The following is a 22,293-nucleotide window of genomic DNA, read 5'->3' as shown; positions in this document are numbered from 1 at the left end:
GAAAGAATTGGGAAGTGTTCGTTTCTTAAAAAGAAGGCTTTATGAATGTAAGAAATGTAATAGTACAAGAAAGGGTGATTTAAGTGATTCTTTTATTCAGTGTTAGCTTACATTGTCCACTGAAGCCTTAGAATCCCGTACTGTCCAAGCCCTTTGTTTTATTTAGAAAGGACTAAAATGGAGAAAAAGCTTTTTAAACTCAAAACTTCTCAAATTTCTTGGATTCTCAGTTGTTGCTACTACTTAACAATCTTTATAGTACTTGATACTTTCTGTTAAATTTAGCCTGTGCCAGTGTCATTTCTCCTTCCTTTAATATTGGAGCAAGAGTAGTCAGAATTATTGGTGTAAGAAGTTGTCCTAAATAACATGGTACCTTGCCAGAGTTCATAAGTGCAAACTGCAGGATCGAAGTGGTAGGGGAGCAAGTTGCCATGGCTGATTCTCCCATCTTCTCCTGTAGGTGGGTAATGTGTCAAGAGCCCCAGAATGGTAAAAATGAGGTTATAAATATAAATGGCATCTTATCCATTGAGATTGCAAATGGGAGGACCTTTTAAAATTAGCATTAAATTGAGTGATAATCATTTTGTTGAAGCTCTGCTAGATGCTCTCCAAAGTTATTAAAGCACAAACTATCGTTGCCCTATTTGAATTCTATACTAAAAATCTTTAACAGGTGGGTTACAGTTGGCTTGACAGATTTGTTTACTTTTCATTATTCGTGACACACATCTGCCTTACCCTTTATTGTAGACTTTTGACTTTGGAGCTAGAATTATTCATTTTAAAAGGAGAGGAGGTAGTTTAATGTTTGATTCCTGTATAGGCTAATTAATTCATTTGTTTGTTGCTAGCCTTCACTTTTCTACAACCAAGGACTGCATGTTTTTAGAGCTGGTTGTCTCTCAGTTTTGTGCTTTAAGCTGAAAGGATGTAGGACTGCTGAGCCCCAGTCAGTGGCTCACTGCCCCGGGCATTGTGTCGAGACCTTTCTGGCCACAGACAATCACTCTTCCACTCTTAATGGAACCTGTTTTCTCTCTCTTTCTCTCGCCCTCTTCCTCTCTTTAGGAAAACACCCCTCTTTGTCTCCCTGTTCATTCAACCCATTAGCCTACTGCTGCAACTCATTTGCCTCCCCGTGTAACTAGGATCCCATGGTCATCAGTTTTTACCAAGCTGTCATTGATGCTTTAGAATGCTTTACTTTCTGTAGATTTATTTTTCTAGTCCCTTGTCCTGAACAAGTCTCATCACTAGCTTTGTCATTTTGACCCCAGAAATCCTGAAGGATACAAGAGACAGTTATGTGAGGATATTGGTTTGCTTCCATACCAGTTAGTGTTCTGCTTATCTGCTGGATCTTTAGTGTTGATTGTATTCCTTTTTGTCTTACTTCCTGAAGGTTTTTATAGCAAATAACTCTTCCTTTCCTGAGAAAAATGTCAACCGTCTGAGGTATAATCTTTTCTATCTTGGTATCATTTCCTTATTTACTCATATCTCAAGAGAAGAAATGTCCTTCCTTTTTTTTTAGGAGCAACCTTCTCCAGATGTGTCCACGATCATCCCTCTCCATCTTCCTTTCTCCATAATTTTCCATTATCACTCCTTTTTCAGTCTCTCCCTCTCTAGCCTATATACATATTTATGTATACCTTTTCCAGGGCTGCCAAAATACAGTGCTCTGTGCTGTGCAATTCCGGGAGGCCAGTCTGAATCTTGAGCCTGTTGTGCCACTGTATTTTTATTCTTTAAGCCCAGGAGCCTGGTATAGTAGGAAGAACATTGATTTTTTAAGCCACATAGATCTGGTTTTGAAGTCTGCTAAAACCAATTTACTGGCTATGTGTCTGTGGGCAAGTTACTACTGAGACTCTATTCTTTATCTATAAAATAGAATGTTACAGTTACCTCACAGAGTTGTAATAGAAGTTTGACCCATGTTACATGTCTTTCCAAGGGTTTGGTACATTATGGAGTTCTTAAAAATATAAATTATTCTTTCCTTTACACTCTGACTTCCTTTACCATTTCAGCACTGAAATTGCTTTTTAAACTCACCTATGACAGTCTAATTACCAAATCTAATGGCCTTTCCTCAGTCATCCTTGGTTTCCTTAGACCATTTTTGAAATATATTCTATAGGAATAAAATGATCTGACTTCTTGGTTCTTGTGCATTGTACTTCCTGATTCTCTTACTTCTCTGAAAACTTCTTTGCATTTCCTGCACTGTCTTGATTTTCCTCTCCCCGCTAAACATAGCTGTTTCCTACATCAGTTAGGATGCAAACTGGACTTAAAAACAAAAGAAATGTATTAGCTCAGGTAATTGGCAAGTGCATAGGTAGAATTGGTTTAAAGAGTAGTTTGTTCATAAACTTAGCTTTGTTATCAGGGCAGAGGTTCTGGTTTTCTGCTTTTCGCTAAACTTCGTCCTCCTGTTTGGGCTTCATGCTCAGACTGGCTTCCCTTCTAGAAAAAGACAGGTGTCGGCAATGCTCGCGTTAAACCCTTCTTCATTGACTTTCAGAGAGAGAAGGCTTCTCTTCTAGCCTTTGCCCAAAAGTCCTAAGCTTTACTTTGATTGAACAAATGGAGAAGATCATGCTGCCAAGCCTGTCACAATAGCTTTGTCTAGAGGGATGGAACTATTCTAATTGGCCTAATCAGTGGATAAATCCCATCTAAAACGAGAGGGAGGTGGAATGGATCATGGGGAGATAGCAAGCGTTTTCAGGGGTTTCTTTGCTTTTCACTGTGTTCTCTTGGTGATCATGTCCTCTTTTAAATGATGTAAGTCATCATCTTTGTGTGTGTTTCTCAGTGCTGTAACTCTGCTTCCCTTCTACCCCTTGCTCTATATATCTCTGCCTTAGATGTACTAATGTAAGCTTACCTCATACCACACTGAATCACTTTGATTTCCATCCACCTACCCTCACCTAATGTGTTTACATGTGCATGTGTGAAGGTATATATATTCCTTTTCCTCCTGATTTCCTTTTTCTAACCACCTTTCTCTCAGCCACCCAGTCTTGAAACCTTGTAGTCATCTTGGTTCTTCTCCCGCTTTCATTCAGATATCAGAGCTTGAACATACCTTATATTAGTAGGGCCCCAGGTTATGTAATACTGAACTAACACTGATTTAAACAGTATCTCGCATAGAAAGAAGTTCAGAGTTGGAGGATTCCATGGTGAGTCAGTTTCACAGCACAATGATGTTATCAAGGATCCAAGTGCTTTTAATCTTTATCCACAGCTGCTGACCTTTGTGCTCAGGTTTATCCTCTCATGGCTGCACGTTGCTCTTTCGGCTCCAGGCATCACTTTCTTACATAGCCACCAAAGACAGGAGGAAGTTTGCCCTCCCATCTCTCGATGAGGCAAGTAAACCCTTCACTGAAGCCCTGTATCAGATGTCATCCTGGCATGCTTATGCCCTTAGTTGCAAGGGGGCTGGAAAAACCAATACCTGGCATTTCAGTCTAGAAGGAAATTAGGTGAATGGCTATGGGGAAGGTAACCAACAATGTCAGTGACATATCTTGATAGTATTGTATGGAGAAGTAAGGTTAAATAAATGAGAATTTTCAGATAGTATTAGCAAACTTAAAGCACTGAGTTGATATAAGCTATACATGGGATTTTGGCCAATCATTAAGATAGTCATAGATGACTGATTAAAATTGGATTATTATATAAAATTAGGATATTTGAGTGGTATATCCCAGTTCTTTTAAGATTGTTGTTAAGTACACTTGCGCATGCACTGTGAGAAATAGATATATATATAACAACTATTAGGGAATAGATTTGTGGTTCCCCTTGGAGGTGGGAGGTATTTGGATATATATGGGGATATTTTTGGTCGTCATAGTGGTTGTGAGGTCCTACTGACAATTACCAGGTAGAGACCAGGTACACTGAGTGTCCTGTGATGTTTGCCCACAAAACAAGAATTGTCCCTTCCAAAATGCCAGTAGTACCCCTATACACTGAAATAGCAAATGCTTTGGTTTTTGAAAGAATTCACTGAGATTCATCTGTATACTTATATTACAAGTGACAGAAAACCAAATTGAAACTGCTTAAACAATAAAAGGCATGATTAGATCTTGTAATTGAACTTCAGCTAGGGCTTCATCCAGCCTGAAATCATCAAGGACTTGGCTCAATTTCTCTGTGATTCGTTCTGCTCTGTCATTCCCCTTGTTTTGATTTCATTCTCAAGCTAGCTTATCTCATGGTAGCAAATTACTGTAACATTTTCAGACAATACTCGCATTTCATATATAAGGTAAAGTGAAGAATATCTTTTGTATTTGATTTTGCAAGTATTTGTTGATTACTTCCTCTGTTATGTTACAACTTACATATCTCTATTACATGTCATACTCTATGGGTATTATTTTTATGTCTCATGAACTACCTTGTCTTACTTATCTTTGTATTCTTAATGTCCAGAATACTCTCTGGCTTAATGGTACACAGTAACCATTTATGGAAAGAATTAATGAATGATGGAGGAAGGATATGGGAAGGGGCAGAGAAATACAAGAAGGCCCCATTCCTTCAGTAGTTGTTAATTGAACCTTGAATTATGAACATTGTACTCCTTCTACCACCAGAGTACGTGTGTAATGCTCTTGTGATTGCGTATGAATTCATTTGAAAGCCTTACTGAATTCTAGTAGTGTTTTGTCATTATTTTCTCAACAAAAATAAAACCAATTACCATCATTCATTCATTCAACAAATATTTTTGAGAGCCTGCTGTTTGCACATAATGTGACAACAGTGGGAAACGAAACAGAGCCTATGCTTTCTTTGAGCTTAAATGTTAGTGAGGGAGACAGTAGACATTATACTTGTGTGCACACTCACTCACACACACACACTCACACACATCAGGTAGCTAATGGGCTTTGAAGTCAAATAAAATAGGTTTCAGGGCATAAAAAGTCATGGGATACAACTTCAGCCAGGTTGGTGAGGGAAGGCCTTTTGAGAAGCCCTTTGAGCTGAGAGACCTGAATGAAGTGGAGTAAGCCATGGAACTATCTGGGGGAAAATGTTCAGGGAGAAGAAGCAGCGACTTCTAAGATAGAAGTAAGTGTCTTTGGCATATGTTGGAAGAACAACACGGAGGCTAGTGTGGTTGGAGTAGAGAGAGAAGGGGAGTGTGGCAGAAGAGGTGGTAGGACAGGTACACAGAGGTTAGATCAAGCAGGGTTTTGAAGGTCATTTGAAGACTTGATTTTATTGCGTGAGATGGAAACCATTGAAGGGTGTTAAGCATGGGAATATCCAGGTTTGACTTGTTTCTTGAGAGGTTTACTCTGGCTTTGTGTAGAAAATTGATTGTATGAGGCAAGAATGGAAGCAGGAAGACCAGTTAGGAAAATCTTACAGTAATCTAGGTTGGAAATATGGTGCTTGGGCAGGGTTGTCGTGGTGGAGGGCCAGAGAAGTGGTCAGATTTATGATATATTTAGAAAGTAAAGTAATGAGAATTCATTGCCGGAATTGATGTGGAGTGTGAGGGAAGGAGAAATAAAGGATGACTCCAAATTTTTTGACATGAGCAACTGGTTGAAAGATGGTATATCTTATTGAGTTAGAGACTATGGGGCAAGGGTTAGGGGTCGGTGGGAAGCAGGTTTGGAAAGTTAAATCAGGAGATTTGTTGTGGATGTGGCTTTGTTTGAAATACCTATTACATAAACCAACTGGAGACATTCAATAGGTATATATATTCAATGCTAGAGACGAACATTTGGAACATTTGGAAATTATCAGTGTATAGATGGTATTTAGGGCCATGGGACCAGATGAGATCACCTGGGGAGTGAGAATGGAATTCATGAAACATTTTGGTACTAAAAATGGGTTTTTATATCGAAGATTGGGAGCTACTGTTTTGGACAGTAATAGTTATAGCATCCCAAGTATGGAGAGGGTAGTGAGTAAATCGCTGAGAAAGAGGTGGAACTTGACCTGGACTTCAAAGGATACAAAGGATAGAAAAGGCTTTTTTCTTCTATCATGCCAAGCATAGTGCCTGACTTGTGGTGAACAGTCTAAGGTGCTGGTGAATAAACAAAAAAGCATTTAGGCTGGGGAACAGCTTGAGCAGAGGTATGGCAGCAGGCAAAGTCTACAGTGTTTTAAAAGAAAGTCAGAGAACTAAAGAAGACAGTTTGTGTTGGGTGAGTAGTGAAAAGTAGGATTGGGTTAGTCTGTTCAAGGCTTTAAATGCTAAAATGCCAGTTATATTCAACCCTATGATCTAATGATTTTCAACTCTATTTCAGTTGTTAGCACAGTGCCTCTAGTTCCTGGCCTCTAATAGATGCTTAGTAAACATTGAATAAGTGAATGTGGAATTCCCAACATGTAAGCTTTATCTTTACAGTATTTTCTCTCTCTCAGTAAAGTATACCGGGTTGCAAAGTATAGTAAGTCATATGGGGATAACCTTATGTTTGCTTCGATTTATTATTATTTCTAATGATAAGCTTTAAAAACAGTTATACTTTATTATTGATACCAAATTACTTGCTACATCTCTCAAAACTGGCCAGAAAACACCAGGGTTGGCAACACTGAGGTAGAAAAATGGCTGCTCAAGAAACTGAGGAGCCATTAACAGTCTTATATTCAGAGACTAACAGTTATTTTGTTTTTATAGGAATAACTACTTGAAGCCTGTTTGTAGATCATTTTCTCCTTTAGCTGTCAAGGAGCAAACTGTTTTACAATTATGGGAATGTTATTAGCAAGAAAATTGGAGATGGTATATCTTTGGGGATCTAATTAAAGTTATAATATTTTAAATACTAAATAATTAGAAATTATTTCTGTTCTAAGTAATTAGCGTATCATAGACTACACAATTTAAATGTTAGAAAATAATTTATCTGAATAAAATCATACTGAGATAAAAATTGAAATATTAAAGTTATATTTTAAAGTAACTTTTTTTAATATTTAGGATACTTTAGATTTGTGATTATTTTCTTCAGTTCTTTTTTTTGGGCTGTGTTGTGTCTTCGTAGCTGCGCGCGGGTTTTCTCTAGTTGTAGTGAGCGGGGGCTACTCTTCGTCGCGGTGCGCAGGCTTCTCATTGTGGTGGCTTCTCTTGTTGCAGAGCACGGGCTCTAGGCACATGGGCCTCAGTAGTTGTGGCACGCAGGCTCAGTAGTTGTGGCTTGCAGGCTGTAGAGCACAGGCTCAGAAGTTGTGGTGCACAGGCCCATTTGCTCCGTGGCATGTGGGATCTTCCTGGACCAGGGCTCGAACCTGTGTCCCATGCATTGGCAGGTGGATTCTTAACCACTGCGCCGCCAGGGAAGCCCCTTTTTCAGTTCTTATATACCCCATTACTAAATTTTTATGTAGTCATTAAAGAAAATTCAGGAAATGCAATAAAAAGTACAGAGAAAAAAAAGTACACACGACATTCATAAGCTTATCATATGAAGAAAACCAGTGTAGTTTTTGTCTCTCCCAACCCCTCCCTCCCTCTCTCATTTTCTCCTTTGTCTGTGCCCAGCACTTTTCCCCCCTTTATAGTATAAACGTGTATATATTTCTAATTTTTAAAAAATTAGGTTATATACATTTCTTGGAATATTTTGTAAATCTTATTTTTATTGACTGTATAATAATCCCATTATAAAAATTATTTTTCTTAACTATTTCCTGTAGTTCGTTATTTAGTTGTTTTCAATTTTATTATCATATGGGCAATGAACATCTTAACACATTATGGATTTTTTTTCTCTTTATCTTGGTCTTTTTCCTTAGGATAGGCTTATAGATGATGGAGTTAACTGGATAAGGCTTCATGGCCTTATTCAATTAAACATTTTTAAGGTTTGTGATACATATTGCCAAATTGTACAACGTTTTATAGGCCCAATAAATGTTAAGTGGTTTGAAAGTACGGTAATCATAATGGGGAAGAAATTAGGACCTACAGAGTTGCTGAGCTTGAGTGATAGCCTAGGTCAACCTTTTGTTCATCTCCAAGTATTTCTTTCTTTTTTGTCTTTAACATATATTTCAAAGTGTACATAAAACATAACATGAAGAATTTAACGTGTTACTGTAAACACACATGAAGTCATTACTCTGGTCAAGAAATAGAGCACTGCCATCATCCCAGAGCTACTCTCCCTTCTGGTTCCTGATCTCAAAAGAGCAAGCTTGGGGCTTCCCTGGTGGCGCAGTGGTTGAGAGTCTGCCTGCCGATGCAGGGGACACGGGTTCGTGCCCCAGTCCGGGAGGATCCCACATGCCGTGGAGCGGCTAGGCCCGTGAGCCATGGCCGCTGAGCCTGCGCGTCCGGAGCCTGTGCTCTGCAGCGGGAGAGGCCTGCGTACCGCAAAAATAAAAAAAAGAAGAGAGAAAGCTTTTACTCTTTCACTCCAAGTATGTTTGCTGAATGTTCGTTTTCTGTTTTATTTTGTTTTTGTGAAAACCTTTGTCATGTTAAAGAAGTTTGCTCCTATACTTAGTTTACTAAGATTTTGTGTTTTGTTCTGTTTGTTTGAATTTAATGCTTTTTTTGTTGCTGTTGAACAGCAATGAAGCTTTTCATTGCCATATGAATTTTCTCCTTTTCATTGCCATATGAATTTTCTCCTTCACTATGTTAATATATTGAATTATATATTATTTAAAATGCTATATTATTTAAAATGCTAAACCTAACCTGATTCCTGAGATAAACCTAATTTGGTTTTACCGTATTATTCTTTTTATATATTTCTGGATTCAGTTTGTTAATATTTTGCTGATGGTTTTGCATCAGTGTTCATGAGTGACGTGACCTATATTGTCCTTGTCAGGATTTGAAATCAACAGTCAACATTATGCTAGCCTTGTAAAATGAGCTGACCCTCATTTTCTATTCTGGAAAAGTTTGTGTAGGACTGGAATTATTTTTTCTTTAAATTTTTGCGAGGATCTGGCAGAGAAGCCATCTGGGCTGGGAATTTCATTTGTGGAAAGGTTTTTATTTATTTTCTTTAATATATGATTTATGTTTATATTACCAGTTTTGCTTTCTTTTTTCCAATATATTTTTTTAATTTTTAATTTATTTTTTGGCTGCATTGGGTCTTTGTTGCTTGCACGGGCTTTCTCTAGTTGCAGTGAGTGGGGGCGACTCTTTGTTGCAGTGCGTGGACTTCTCGTTGCAGTGGCTTCTCTTGTTGCGGAGCACAGGCTCTAGGCACGCGGGCTTCAGTAGTTGCAGCACACAGTCTCAGTAGTTGCAACACATGGGCCATAGAGCATGTGGGCTTCAGTAGTTGTGGCACGTGGGCTCAGTAGTTGTGGCTTGCAGGCTCAGTAGTTGTGGTGCACGGGCTTAGTTGCTCCGTGGCATGTGGGATCTTCCCAGCCCAGGGATCGAACCTGTGTCCCCTGCATTGGCAGGCAGATTCTTAACCACTGCACCACCAGGGAAGTCTCAGAAAAGTTTTTAATTACTAATTTGATTTCTCATTTTTAAGCCTATTCAGGTTTTCTGTTTCTTGATTATTTTGGTATTTCCCCCCTAAGAGGTTGTCTTTTTCATCTAAACTTTTAAATTTACTGGCATAAAATTGTTTATAATAAATATCATTATCCTTTTAATGACTGCAGCAAAGAATTACCTTCTCATGTCTGCTGTAGGCTATATGTACATTTTCTTTTTCCTTTATAAGTCTCACTGGAGATTTAATAGTCTTTCAAAGGAACCAAATTTTGAATCTTGCTAATCCTTTTTTAAAAATTATATATTTGTTCTCTATTGCATTGATTTCTGCTCTTTATTTCCTTCCTTCTACGTTTTGGGATTTACTTTTTTGTTCTTTTGCTAACTTCCTGTAGATCACTATTTTTCAGCATTTATTCCTTTTAAATATATGCATTTAAGGCTAAGCATTTCCCTCTAAGCACTGTTTTAGCTACCTCTATTCAAATTTTAATATGTAGTACTTTTATAATTCACTTAAAAATGATTTCTAATTTTCATTGGTGTCTACTTTGACTTTTGGATAAGTTGAAAGTATTATATTTCTCAACTTCTGAACACATGGAGGTTTTCTGGTTATTTTTGAATTTGTTCCGTATTTCTAACAATATAACAGTGTAATCAGAGAACACTTTCAGTGTTTCAGAGGTCTGACTTCAGACCTTTAAAATTTGAGAACTACACTATGGCCCAGTATATTATCTTTTTTTTCTCTGCAGTTATTGAATTTGGTGTTCTATATATTTCCATTAGGTCATGCTTTCAGTCCCGTATTTCAAATCTTCAGGATCATTAATGACCTTTGTTTGCTTGTATTAGTTACAGACAAGGGTGTGTTAAAATATCCCATTTACGATTGTGGATTTTTCCCCTTGTATTCTCTCAACTTTTGCTTTATATATTTCAGACAGTGTTAGTAGGTGGGTAGAAATGTGTAGTGGTTATATCTTCTTAGTGACTTAACATTATGAAGTATTTCTCTTTTATTCTGAAAGTACTTTTTGTATTAAGGTCTAGTTTGTCTGGGATTGATACAACAGTACCAGCTTTCTTTTTATTATTGTTTGCATGGTTTATCTGTTTCCATTCTTTTACTTCCAGTCTTTCTGTATTACATTTTAGATGTGTCTCCTGTGACGTGATTGGGTTTAAATCTCCCATATTATCATGTACTTTATGTCTGCCCTATTTGTTAATTGTTCCTCTTTCTCTACTTTCTTGCCATCTAGATGAGGTGGCTATTCTATCATTTTACATTTTTCTCCTTATTATTTGGAAATTATGACTTCTTTTTCTCTTCTTTTACTAGTTAGTCAAGAAATACAATATACATTTTATAAAGTCTAATGTTAATCAATGCCTTTATCCTCTTCTCAGATGATACACTTTAATTATATTTACTTGCAGCCCTACTTATATAGTATTGTGCATTTTAATTCATTCTTATTTATTCTCTTTCTCATTGTTGTTGTTATTGTTTTATACTGTCCATATTCAGTTCAGGTTATTGCATGTGTCTACCATGTCGTTACGTTTCCTATGATCTTCCATTTAGGGCCATTTTCCTTGATCTTGAGGGCGGTGAAACACACTCTTTAGAATTTCCTTTAGTCTGTTTGCCTGGAAATGTCTTTATTTTACCACATTCTTGAAGGATATTTTTGCTAGGTACAAAATTCTAGTTTAGCAGCTACTTCAGTACATGGTAAGTTGGTGGTTACTTTATTTCAGCACATTCATTGCTGTTGAATCCTCAGCTCTTTGTGTGTCATTTTCCTTAAAAAAAAATCTGACATTTTCTTTGGATGCTTTTAAGATTTTTATCTTTGTCTTTGGTTTTCTGTTCTGTTATGCTATGATTAGGCATTGGATTCTTAGGGCTTCATGAATGTGTGGATTGGTGTCTTTTTCAGTACTAGAATTTTTATTTGGTCCTTTTTCAAATCTACCATGTCACTTTTTATAATTTTCAGTTTCAAGCAAAAATAGTTAAGCTCAACTTTTATACCCTTGAATGTAGTAAGCATAGTTGTTTTTCAGTCTGTGTCTTATGATTCCAATATTAAGTTTCTGTGGATTTGATTCTGTTGTCTGTTGTAGAAATAATTTGATGTATAAAATGAAGTGAATTTTTCTCTAGAGAAGATATTCATTTGCTATTGCGAAGAATATGAGAGCATCTTAATCCAATTTCAAATGTTTACCTTTTCTGGACCACCATCTGGTTCTTTGTTACTCTTCTTAGGGTGCATCCCTTTGGAGTCCCAGCCCAAAGACAAGGGCATTTTTATTATCGTCCTTACCTTCGGTGGGTCCCAGACTCTGACTTTTGTCCCCCAGTCCTGCAAGGCAGGCAACAAATTATAAAGCTCAGCCTCGTAAATACTTTTATCTTTTTTTGCGGTACACAGGCCTCTCCTCTCACTGCTGTGGCCTCTCCCGTTGCGGAGCACAGGCTCCGGACGCGCAAGCTCAGTGGCCATGGCTCACGGGCCCAGCTGCTCTGCGGCATGTGGGATCTTCCCGGACCGGGGCACGAACCCGTGTCCCCTGCATCGACAGGCAGACTCTCAACCACTGTGCCACCAGGGAAACCCTTAAATACTTTTTTATTGGCAAACCCACAAAAGGCAAAAGCTGAGCTTACCTGTAGAGAACAAATGTATGGACCCAAGTGGGGAAAGTGACGATGGGGGTAGGTGGTGGTGTGATGAATTGGGAGATTGGGATTGACATGTATACACTAATATGTATAAAATAGATAACTAGTAAGAGCCTGCTGTATAAAAAATAAATAAAATAAAATTCAGAAATTCAAAAAAATAATAGACACACACACACAAAAAAGCTGAGCTTACCTTTCTGAGTATTGACTTCTGGTAAATTTGAACTAGTGATTCATTCCTCACTATGTTGGTAGTTATTTGATGGTTTTAAGATTCTTTTAATATTTTGTCTAACTTTTTAAGTTGACTTCAGAAGGACAGTTGGTCCGAATTGTGTAGTTTGCTACTTTTACAAGTCGAAGTCCAACTATTTCTTTGACTAACTGTTCAAGGAGAACTTGACATTTCTATGTTAGTCATTCCTTTGTTTTAAGGCACATTTTGTGGTACAAATGAGATACCTGGGAAAGGTAAACATAAAGGTATGGTTGCCTTTTAATACTTTAACATGTGTTGCAATAATCTTCAGTTCTTATTACTTTGCAAAGCTCCAGAGGAAGGAGGCAGACAGTATTTTATTTGATGGGAGAAGTCAGAAATACTTGTAGTATGTGGGTAGTGCTTTGAGGTAGGAATTGTCCTTTGTGTGAGCAAAGAGAATACAAAGTGAACATTTTTGAAGTGGAGATGTGTGAAGAGGGAGGGAGAATGCTCTGAACTGAGGAGGGACTGCAAACAAATTTGTCCTTTAGTATTCCTGTTGGAAGTGGGGTGCATTTCTAATAATTAATGCAACAGCTCTCTATATGTCATGTTTTATTTTTATTTTTTAAAAGATTTTTTGGTATACCTCAGGGACAGAATATAACTTTTGAATCTTTTTACTCACATCTATTTAAAATATTATAGGTACAATTTGCATTTGATTTCTGAGATTAAATCTATTAAATAGGTTAAACACACAGGTTAGAAATCACACTAGGCAAACTAAATTAGTCTTTACATAAATTGACTTTCTTCTGTGGTTGCAAGGACGTTGAAAATTTAGTATAACATACCAATATATTTTTATTTTAAAGACACATTTGATGTTAATCACAGCTCTTAGTATGAAATGCCATCCATCACTTTGTGATTACATTGGTGCATCAACAAAATACAAAAGCAGTTCTCTTTTAAGGAAACCTAGACTTCTTGTATTTGTTTACTTGATTCTTTCTTTTTTTCTCTCTGCTAAAAGAAAATAAGTTAAAGATTCTTGTTAATTATAGTTCCTTCACTTCCCTGCTATGTTAGATTTAAACAGTGGTTGTTTTTGGTTTGCTTACTTCCCTTCAGAAAACTGAAGGGTGAAATGAGGTGACAGAGAATTTTAGGAATCAGTTCTCTCATGTGTGCCCCTTTCCCACACCTTTCCCTTTTTAAATATGTGAAAACAGAGGCCCGAGGTAGTCTGGGTGACTTGATTTGCCTAAAGTTACACTGAACTGATACCCAGATCTCTTCCTCATCATAGTTTCTTGAGGTTCTTTTCAGCCAGATGATTCCATTAGCTATACCAGACATAGATAAGATGATGATTTATCTGTAACTATTAAGATCTGAAAAGTTATTAATGCATCTTGATTAGCCATATGTTTATTGCAAATGCAATTAATTTTATACTTTCTAAACTCAGTTCGTGAGTCTAATGTTTAATTTTGTAAAGTTTGCTGTCTGTGACTAAACTCAGGTGTGTCTGTCTCGGTATTCAGTCTAAGCATTTGTTAATGTCTGTGCTGTTCCTGAGTTGGACTCTTACATATATTTTCTGGAGATTTTTACTTCAGTAATATCACCTGTAAAGCAACTCTTATGTTAGAGTAAGTACTTAAGACAATGGATGAATGACACTGTTCTACTATGATAACACATTTAGCATATTTAGTCATTGTTAAATAACTCATTGCCAAAATCTACAATGCTTGCCACACATTTTCCCTGTTGTATTCATCCATGTTCATTAGAGCCTGATTTTAGTACCTCTGTTTAATTAGGCCTAGGGCATTTTCTCACTGTAGTCATTCTTTCATTTCTTCTGTCTTTGCTCTAGTTTCATTTCAGAGATGCTGATATCTTTTCTCATCTTTCAATGGCATTTCTTGTATGGCTTTGGAGTTCTAACACAAGAGTTTTTCCTCTGCCTTCTCTAACAAACGTCAAGTTACATATTAGTATCACTGAAAGATGATATTAGCTATCAGTTAAGAAAATAAACCCTGGTTGGAAAAACATCACACTGGACAAAATATACAAATGTATTTTAATTATGTGCTCATTTAGTGCTCAGTTATGTGCTCACTCATATCACATTATCCTAATGAATTACTGAGTTGGGTCTCAGTTAAAACTAAGTTTGAATTTTCACAGAAATTTAATGCTTACTCAAAAACCAAAAGCCATGTGGGAGAAAAATCAGTTCTGTTGTACCAATATAATGTGTTACGCCAGCTTTAAAATCCAGCTTTGCTTCACTTTTATAGAAGAATTTACATTCTATCTGTTGGAAGTACATATTGGTAGAATTTTTTTCCCACAACTTAATGATATTTTATGATGAGTTGCCACATGCTATGATTTCCTATTAGTTATATTGGACTAATGAGATTCTTCATTTAGTGTACAATTAGGTCTTTGACAAAAAGTTTTTAATCTCAATTCTGATAACAATCAGCTAATTAAATATTATTATTAAGACCTTGAGGACTGGACTTGAACCATGACAGTTTTCTTGCCAAAATGTAAGGAATTGAAAAGAATAGTTGAATGGGGAAAAGTTCTTCTCATCTTCTGTAAGCAGTGTTTGGTATACTGCTTTACTCTATTCCTGAAAAAAGTAGATTATTGTATGTAATTTAAAAAAATTCTGTTCTAATCTGTCTCACCATTGCTGAGTTGCAAATTAAAATCTTTTATTTGGCTTTTAATTGGTTCTTAATGAAGTTGCGTAAGGCACTCTGTAAACCTAGTAGTGGAGGCTTCTGGTTTTATTACTTAGGTTACCTATATTCATCATTTAATTTAAGTTTGGGCTATTTTACACAGTTTTCCTCATATCTGATACATGTCTCATTATATTTGTCCATTTTTTATTGAAATTAAGGACCAACCAGTGGCACAGGAAGACATCTCTTTGTTAAAAGTAAATATATTTAGGTTTCTAAATCAGAAGTAATGTTACTTTTTTTCGGTGGAAAATGAAACCTGGATTCAAGTCTGGCTCGGCCTTTAACTAGATCAGGACAAATCACTTGACCTTCCTGTGATTTAGCTTTTTCGACCACGAAATGAGGACATACTACGTTTGTTTGTTTGTTTGTTTATTTAGGCTGCTTTGGGTCTTTGTTGCTGTGCATGTGCTTTCTCTAGTTGTGGCGAGCGGGGGCTACTCTTCATTGCTGTGCACAGGCTTCTCATTGTGGTGGCTTCTCTTGTTGCGGAGCATGGGCTCTAGGCGCGTGGGCTTCAGTAGTTGTGCCTTGTGGGCTCTAGAGCGCAGGCTCAGCAGTTGTGGCGCATGGGCTTAGTTGCTCCGCGGCATGTGGGATCTTCCTGGCCCAGGCCTTGATCCCGCGTCCCCTTCATTGGCAGGCGGATTCTTAACCACTGTGCCACCAGGGAAGCTCCATACAATGTTTTAACTATGCTTTTTTTCAGATATTTTTCTGAAGTGATATAGGAACAACTGTTATAACTTTTCTAAGGCAGATCTACATACACAATTTTAAAAATCATATTTCTCTTTTATGTTATTAAAGCCAGAGTGTTTCTTATCATATCTTCTTGGTTGTTTCCGGAGTTGTAACATGTAACGTGCTTCTTGGCCTCAAACCTAAATGTAGGCACTAGTAAGATACTGAGATAATGTCTTACTTGGTACACTTTAAAAGGTAATGAGCATGATTTTGAATAAGTACTGAAGTTGTTTTAGGTTTCTCTTATTTTAAACATTAAAAAATGTAGCTTTGTGAGAAAAGAGACTTTAAAATGTATATCCTTGAGCAGATGTTACATGTATGTAGTATACATTTCAAAAAGTACAAGAGAAAATGAAATGAAATGAAAATAAATTTCCTACCCCTGTTCCTTAGTTGCACACATCCCGTGCACAGAGGCAATGGCTGTTACCAGTTTCTTGTTTAGCTTTTCAAACCACAGTCCACAGAAACACAAATCTCACAAACATATGTTGGATATTCTTTAGAAGGGCAAATATATATTATTGTGGTAAAGTCTAATTTGTGCTTTCATCAAAAAGTAGCATTCTGGAACATGACATACTTAAGAATTTTAAATTATAATGATAACTCATTCAAGCTCCAGAACAGTTTTTCACTTCAAACATTACAAAGCAGATACTGGAAAAGGATAAAAAGCTTTCTACTTAAATCTGATTACCCAGTACTTCAGTGTGGAAATCCTGCTGGTTTGGAGTTTAACAAAAGCAGCCCCATGATTGAAGATAATTCGGAGAAATCTGACAAGGTTGGCTCATTTGCTAGCTACCCAAGAAGGTGTTTGTGAGGAATTTCCATTGCTGGTTACAGTAAGATGAGAGAATATGTGTGTTTTGCTTATTCCCTGTCTACATGAGCAACAAATGTTGACTGGGGCTAGAGGATCTGCTTCTAAGGTCACTCACTCACTCATTTGGCTGGCAAGTTGTTAGTGGTTTGGGCCCCATGTTGGCCTTTCCATAAGGTTACCTGAGTGTCCTTATAACACAGAGGCTGGCTCCAGAGTAAGCAATTCAGGAGACCAAGGTAGAAGCTACAATGTCTTTTATGACCTGTAGCCTCAGAATCACACACTTACGCAGTATTTTCCTGGTCACACACGTTAGCTCTATTCAGTATGGGAGAGCACTGTACAAAGGCTTGAATAGCAGAATTTAAAGATCATTACGGATAGTCTTGGAAAGTGGCTGTGATACTTCCCATAGCCCCACCCCCCCATTTAAATAAGTATTGGATCAGCAATCTTATATTTGGTGTTTATGGTAATCTCAAGGTGAATTTATACAAAAAGAAGTAAGGCTTTTAGAATGCTGCACACCTTTCTATTATTTATGCACTGCTCAGGAAAATGCCTGTTTGATTGCCAAGCTTTTCACAGTGATTTATTTTTTATTATGTTTGATGCCTGATAAGAACAAAACTCACATAATCTGGGAATACCTTTAGATACTAATTCTGGCTTCCTCTTAGAAATTGTAGGATACATCCTCGAGCTTTAACACAGTGCTGAAATCTTCACTACCTTCTATTGATGTTACTGCTTTAATCTAGCCATTGGATCCAGGTGTCATTCAGAAACCTGACTAGATATAGGACATCTTTCATTCACAAAGTAATGAATTCCGACTATAGTCTTCAGAGATTTTAGGTGCTGGCATACTTACGCTGCTGGAATAGTATGGAAGAATAAGGCTGCCACTGTAAGAGAAAAAAAAACTGCACTTTGTGTTGTTTTTGAGAGAAATCTTTAGAGGAGTAAGAATTTGAAGATTTAAGTTTCGTAGGGAGAGGACAGGAAGATTTGTGGATCAAGTATCTGTTTAGTTTAAATGTCTCAAATATCAAAGTGAAATAATCAAATAGATAGTTGGATATTCACAGAAGGGGGTTAGGATGGAGATACGAATTTGAGATTTAACATCATATACATGATGGTTAAAAGCATTGGGAGTAGGTGAGTAGGTAGGAAAATAGATGTTACAGGTTTGAGGAGAGAAAAAAGGTGTAAAGAAGTTAACTCAAATAGTGAGAAAGCAGACTTTATAGGAAATACAGTAGGCCTGCCAGGCGGTGTTAAATATTCTTCCATGTTTATAGTTGTGAATTTAAAGTGAAACCAGCCAGCCCCTATTATCTGATCATTCCCCCACCCCCACTCTCCCCCACACACACACACACACACACACACACACACACACACACACACACACACACACACAGCTGCCCTGATGAAGGCATGCAAAAGTGGAATAGTTCATTCAGTTCAACCAGATTTGGGGTTTTACCAGGTAAATATAATAGAGGGAGAGAAGAATAAGGGGTTTGAGTGAAAGGGAATGGCAATTGTTGGGTCTAAGGAAGAAAGTAAAGACGAAAGTGATAGTGAAAATTGATGAGAACATTGGATTGAAGAAGCCAGTGAAGTAAAAGAATGTATTTGGAGATGGTAGCGTAAACTAGAGGGATAGGAAGTATGCTTCAGAGACTGAAACTTTGGGAATTGAGATTTTTTTATTAAGATTTTGGAGTTGGTCAGAGTTGTCTTATCACTTTACAAGAGACTTTTTTTTTTTTTAAGAACTTTGCGTTCTCTATTGTAAAAGAACAAGTATCAAAAATACCTTTTCTATGAAAATTCCAAGTGTTTTAATTGAGCAGATCTAACTATTAGTTTGAACTAAATAGCAGACCTTCTTTGGGAACAGAATAAGAAAATGCCTTTTTCATATTGTATCAAGTACAGACTGGTTTGAGAATCAAGGTACTTATTGACTGCTGGTGTCTGTTGAGGAAGGTATTTGAATGTGAAATGAAATTTAGTCCAATTCTTAAGAAATCTTACTTTTTGCTTCTATAAAAGCTATGTGACTGTTCAACTAATTCCACCCAATCTTAGAGAACTTGGCAAAGCAAGTTTTTTAAAAGACTTAACAAAGTAAATATGAAGTTTTAGTTTTAAAAACAATCTATATTGAAAAAAGGAATTAAATTTATTAGTTTGTCTTGATTTTTCTTTCTCTCTTCCCTCTTAGAACATAACGTTAAGTGTTCATGTTGAACTCTTACGAGGTGACTCATTCTCTTAATCTTTAAAATGAATCTATATATTAGATACTATTGTGGGTAGAGTCCAAGTCACCCAGAGGTTTCTGATTTGATTGACACAGTCCAGTAATGCTAGGTAGATTTTGTTTTTTCATTTTACTTAATAAGACATTTGGATTTTTAAGCCTATAATAGCAAACATTTATCTTTAGATATCCAGAAGTGAAATAATTTTATAGTCTGTACTGTGCCTTATATATTAAAATTGAGCATGAAGCAAGAAGGAGAGAAGCTATTCAAAAAGGAAGGAAACGGTATTATAGAATTAGGCAATACCATCTTCAGTTGCTATATACGGTATTGAAAAAGTCATTGCTTTCTCATTCAGGGTAACAATTTGGGGATATTGTGTAAGGATAAAAGTCTTAACCCAAGGATTTGGTTTAAGGTTCTAATAAATACACACCATTACTAGGCCATAAATTTATTCTTTCATATACACCAAATTTTGTTTTTAACGTCAATTTAAAAATTGGATTTTTTGTTATTAATTCTGACGTATTTCAAGGGGTAATTTGTGTGTTATAAATTGATAAATGATTTTTTAAGTAATCTAAGTATTTTATGATATTTTAAATGTTAAAATGATGGGAGTTTTAATTATATTTGGGGAGAAAGACTATTTTTAAAAAACTCATTCTGTGTGCACCTTTTTCTTGAATTCACAGTGATACCGTCAACATTTCGTGCTGTTTTGGTGACTTAAGTCACTGAAGTCTTTAATGTTAAAATGTTATCTTTATGAATAGGGTTTATAAGTTTGTATTGTAAATTGTACCTTTGGGAGCAGTCTTACAGCTGCTTTGGGTTTTCAGTAAAGATCAAACTAAAAACATTAAACAAGACATATTTCACACACACACACACACACACACACACACACACACACACACACACACACACACACACACACACACACACACACACACACGGGCAAGCATAAAATTCTGCTTTAAACATTTAGTTTTTAAAAAATCAGATTTTTTTCCCCCCCTAGGGGAAAGGTAGCTTAAAACATTGGTTGACCAGAAACTGGAACTTTATCAGATTAGGGCATGTTAAGAATTTAGAAAAAAAATTTTCTTTACTTACATGGAAATGTTTGAATATTTGTTAATTGGGCAAAATGGTTGCCAAAGGTGATTTTGAGTTTTTTGTCTTATTAACAACATAAATTAATAAGTAAGTGTGTAGTCAAAATTGCCAAAGTAAGACCAAATAAAACAAATTTCTCAGAGTGTAAAATTTTGTGTTTTTTTCCTGCTGTTATACTTTCCAATTGAAAAAGCCTTTGACCATTAAATTTAACTATAAATTAGTAATAGTATGCATTATGACTTCTGATTATTTCTTCTTTTGAGTAGGAACTAGCAACTAGTTCTGTTAATTTTTGTAGATCTTGCTGTAATCATGTATCTTTCCTTATTTGAAATGTTTATATTTTTCATTGCCTATAAGATATCTAAAATTTTTAACCTAACAGACAAAAATCTAAATCTCTGTCCTAAAAAATTCCTAAACATCTTTGAAGGCTAGTTCTTTTGCTGCTTTCTCTCTGAAATCTTTCTTGATTTCCTGGCCAGAAATTATCTAATCTCTCATCCTTTGATATACATGTTGCCTTGTATTAAAACTTTTCTTGTGCACATTTTAGATCCCCTATCAGATTGTAAGTTGATGTCTCATTCGTCTTTATATCATCTACATTCATGCATTCAACAGTGTTATTGAATGCTTACTGTGCACCAGGCACTGTTCTAGGTGTGAAGGAAACAGCAGTGCATGAGAATATAGGTTCCTGTCCTCATGGCATTTGTATTCTAGTTTGGGAAACGATGATGAGGGAGACAGAAAATTAAACAAACAGATAGATACATAGGTAGAACCTTTTAGATCTTAAATGATTTGAGGAGAAAACAGTATGATGTGATAGAAATATAAGGACAGTACCAGTGTTGATTGGATGGTCATGGAAGGTCTCTTTGAAGACAAGATATTTATGCCAAAGCTGATATGATACAATAGAGCAGTCATTTGAGGATTTGGGAACAGAGTTCTTGAAGCTGAAAGAAAGGCAATGCAAAGGCATTAGAGAGAGGGAAGAAAGGGGGAGTTAGGGAGGAGGGTGGGAATGGGAGCAGGAGGTAGGTTATACAGAGTCTTGTAAACCGAGTTAAGGAATTTGAAATTTATTCTAACTTTATTTGGAAGCCAGTGAACAGCTTGTAGCTTTTAAGGGCTTGTGATTACATTGGGCCCACCCAGGATCATCTCCCCCTGCCCCCTTTTTTGTTGTTCAACAAGTATTGTATTGAGTGTACTGTATGACTAACACAATATTAGGCACTGATTTGCATTATTGAGCAAGAAAAGATTTTAACCCAAAAGTTATGTAAAAACAAGGCAGAAGTGACCTGCATTCTCAAGGAAAGTCCATGTCTAAAGGCCAGGACTGCAGTGCTCTGGAGCTGGCCTACTTGAATCTTAGGAGTTTGACTGCGGCTGTAAGAGTTATTCCTTACAAGTTAAAAGTTTCTTTTCTCATGTCTCCATATGGTTCTTCATCTGCAATAAAGCACTTATTTTATTACATTCATACTTGCCTCAAAAAAAGCAGATGTTTTCAGTACCATTATTGGATAAATTTCAGCTAAACAAAGCCAAACAAATCCTGCCATTGATCACGCCTGAACTTCTGGGCAAGGGTCACAATGCTCTGGGGGTCATCTTCCTCATATAAGCTCATCCTTCAGAGTGTGTTACCTCCTTTAGGGGCGCAGGATACCATATGACATGCAGAGAAAGTGCTGAACCAGTGACAGGTAGTGAATTTCATCTCCCTGTTTTAAAGTCAGCCAATTAATAACTTTAATTACATCTGCCAGGTCCTTCTTACCATGTAATATAGCATATTCACTACTGTAACACCAGGGCATATTTAGCCTAACACACGTTTAACATATTTAACATCATACAAGGGCAGTGAAGCAGAATTAACTCTGACAGAGTAGCCTTTTTTGAGTCATTCACAGTTTTTCTGATTTCTTTTGCCTTTGCTTATATGCCCACTATCAGTCATTACCTTGTATTTACCACATGCCCATAAGGCAACCCCAAACTGTTTCTCTTTAGTTATTTAACTAAATTAGCATGACAATGTGAAAATGTCTCCTGCATTTAAAGAAATTTTGTTCTAGATATCTTC

General features: G+C 36.5%; 1 protein-coding gene across 1 annotated transcript in view; it reads left to right on the top strand.

Moving 5' to 3' along the window:
- Nucleotides 1–22,293, top strand: part of APC (APC regulator of Wnt signaling pathway) — a 138,495-nt gene that overhangs the window by 1,041 nt on the left and 115,161 nt on the right. The window lies entirely within an intron of this gene.

This window comes from Lipotes vexillifer, unplaced genomic scaffold, assembly GCF_000442215.2.
Source record: "Lipotes vexillifer unplaced genomic scaffold, Lipotes_vexillifer_v1.1 scaffold91, whole genome shotgun sequence".
NCBI classification, from domain to species: Eukaryota; Metazoa; Chordata; class Mammalia; order Artiodactyla; family Lipotidae; genus Lipotes; species Lipotes vexillifer.
The sequence above is the reverse complement of the archived record's forward strand: the minus strand, read 5'-3'. Positions and strand labels throughout refer to the sequence as shown.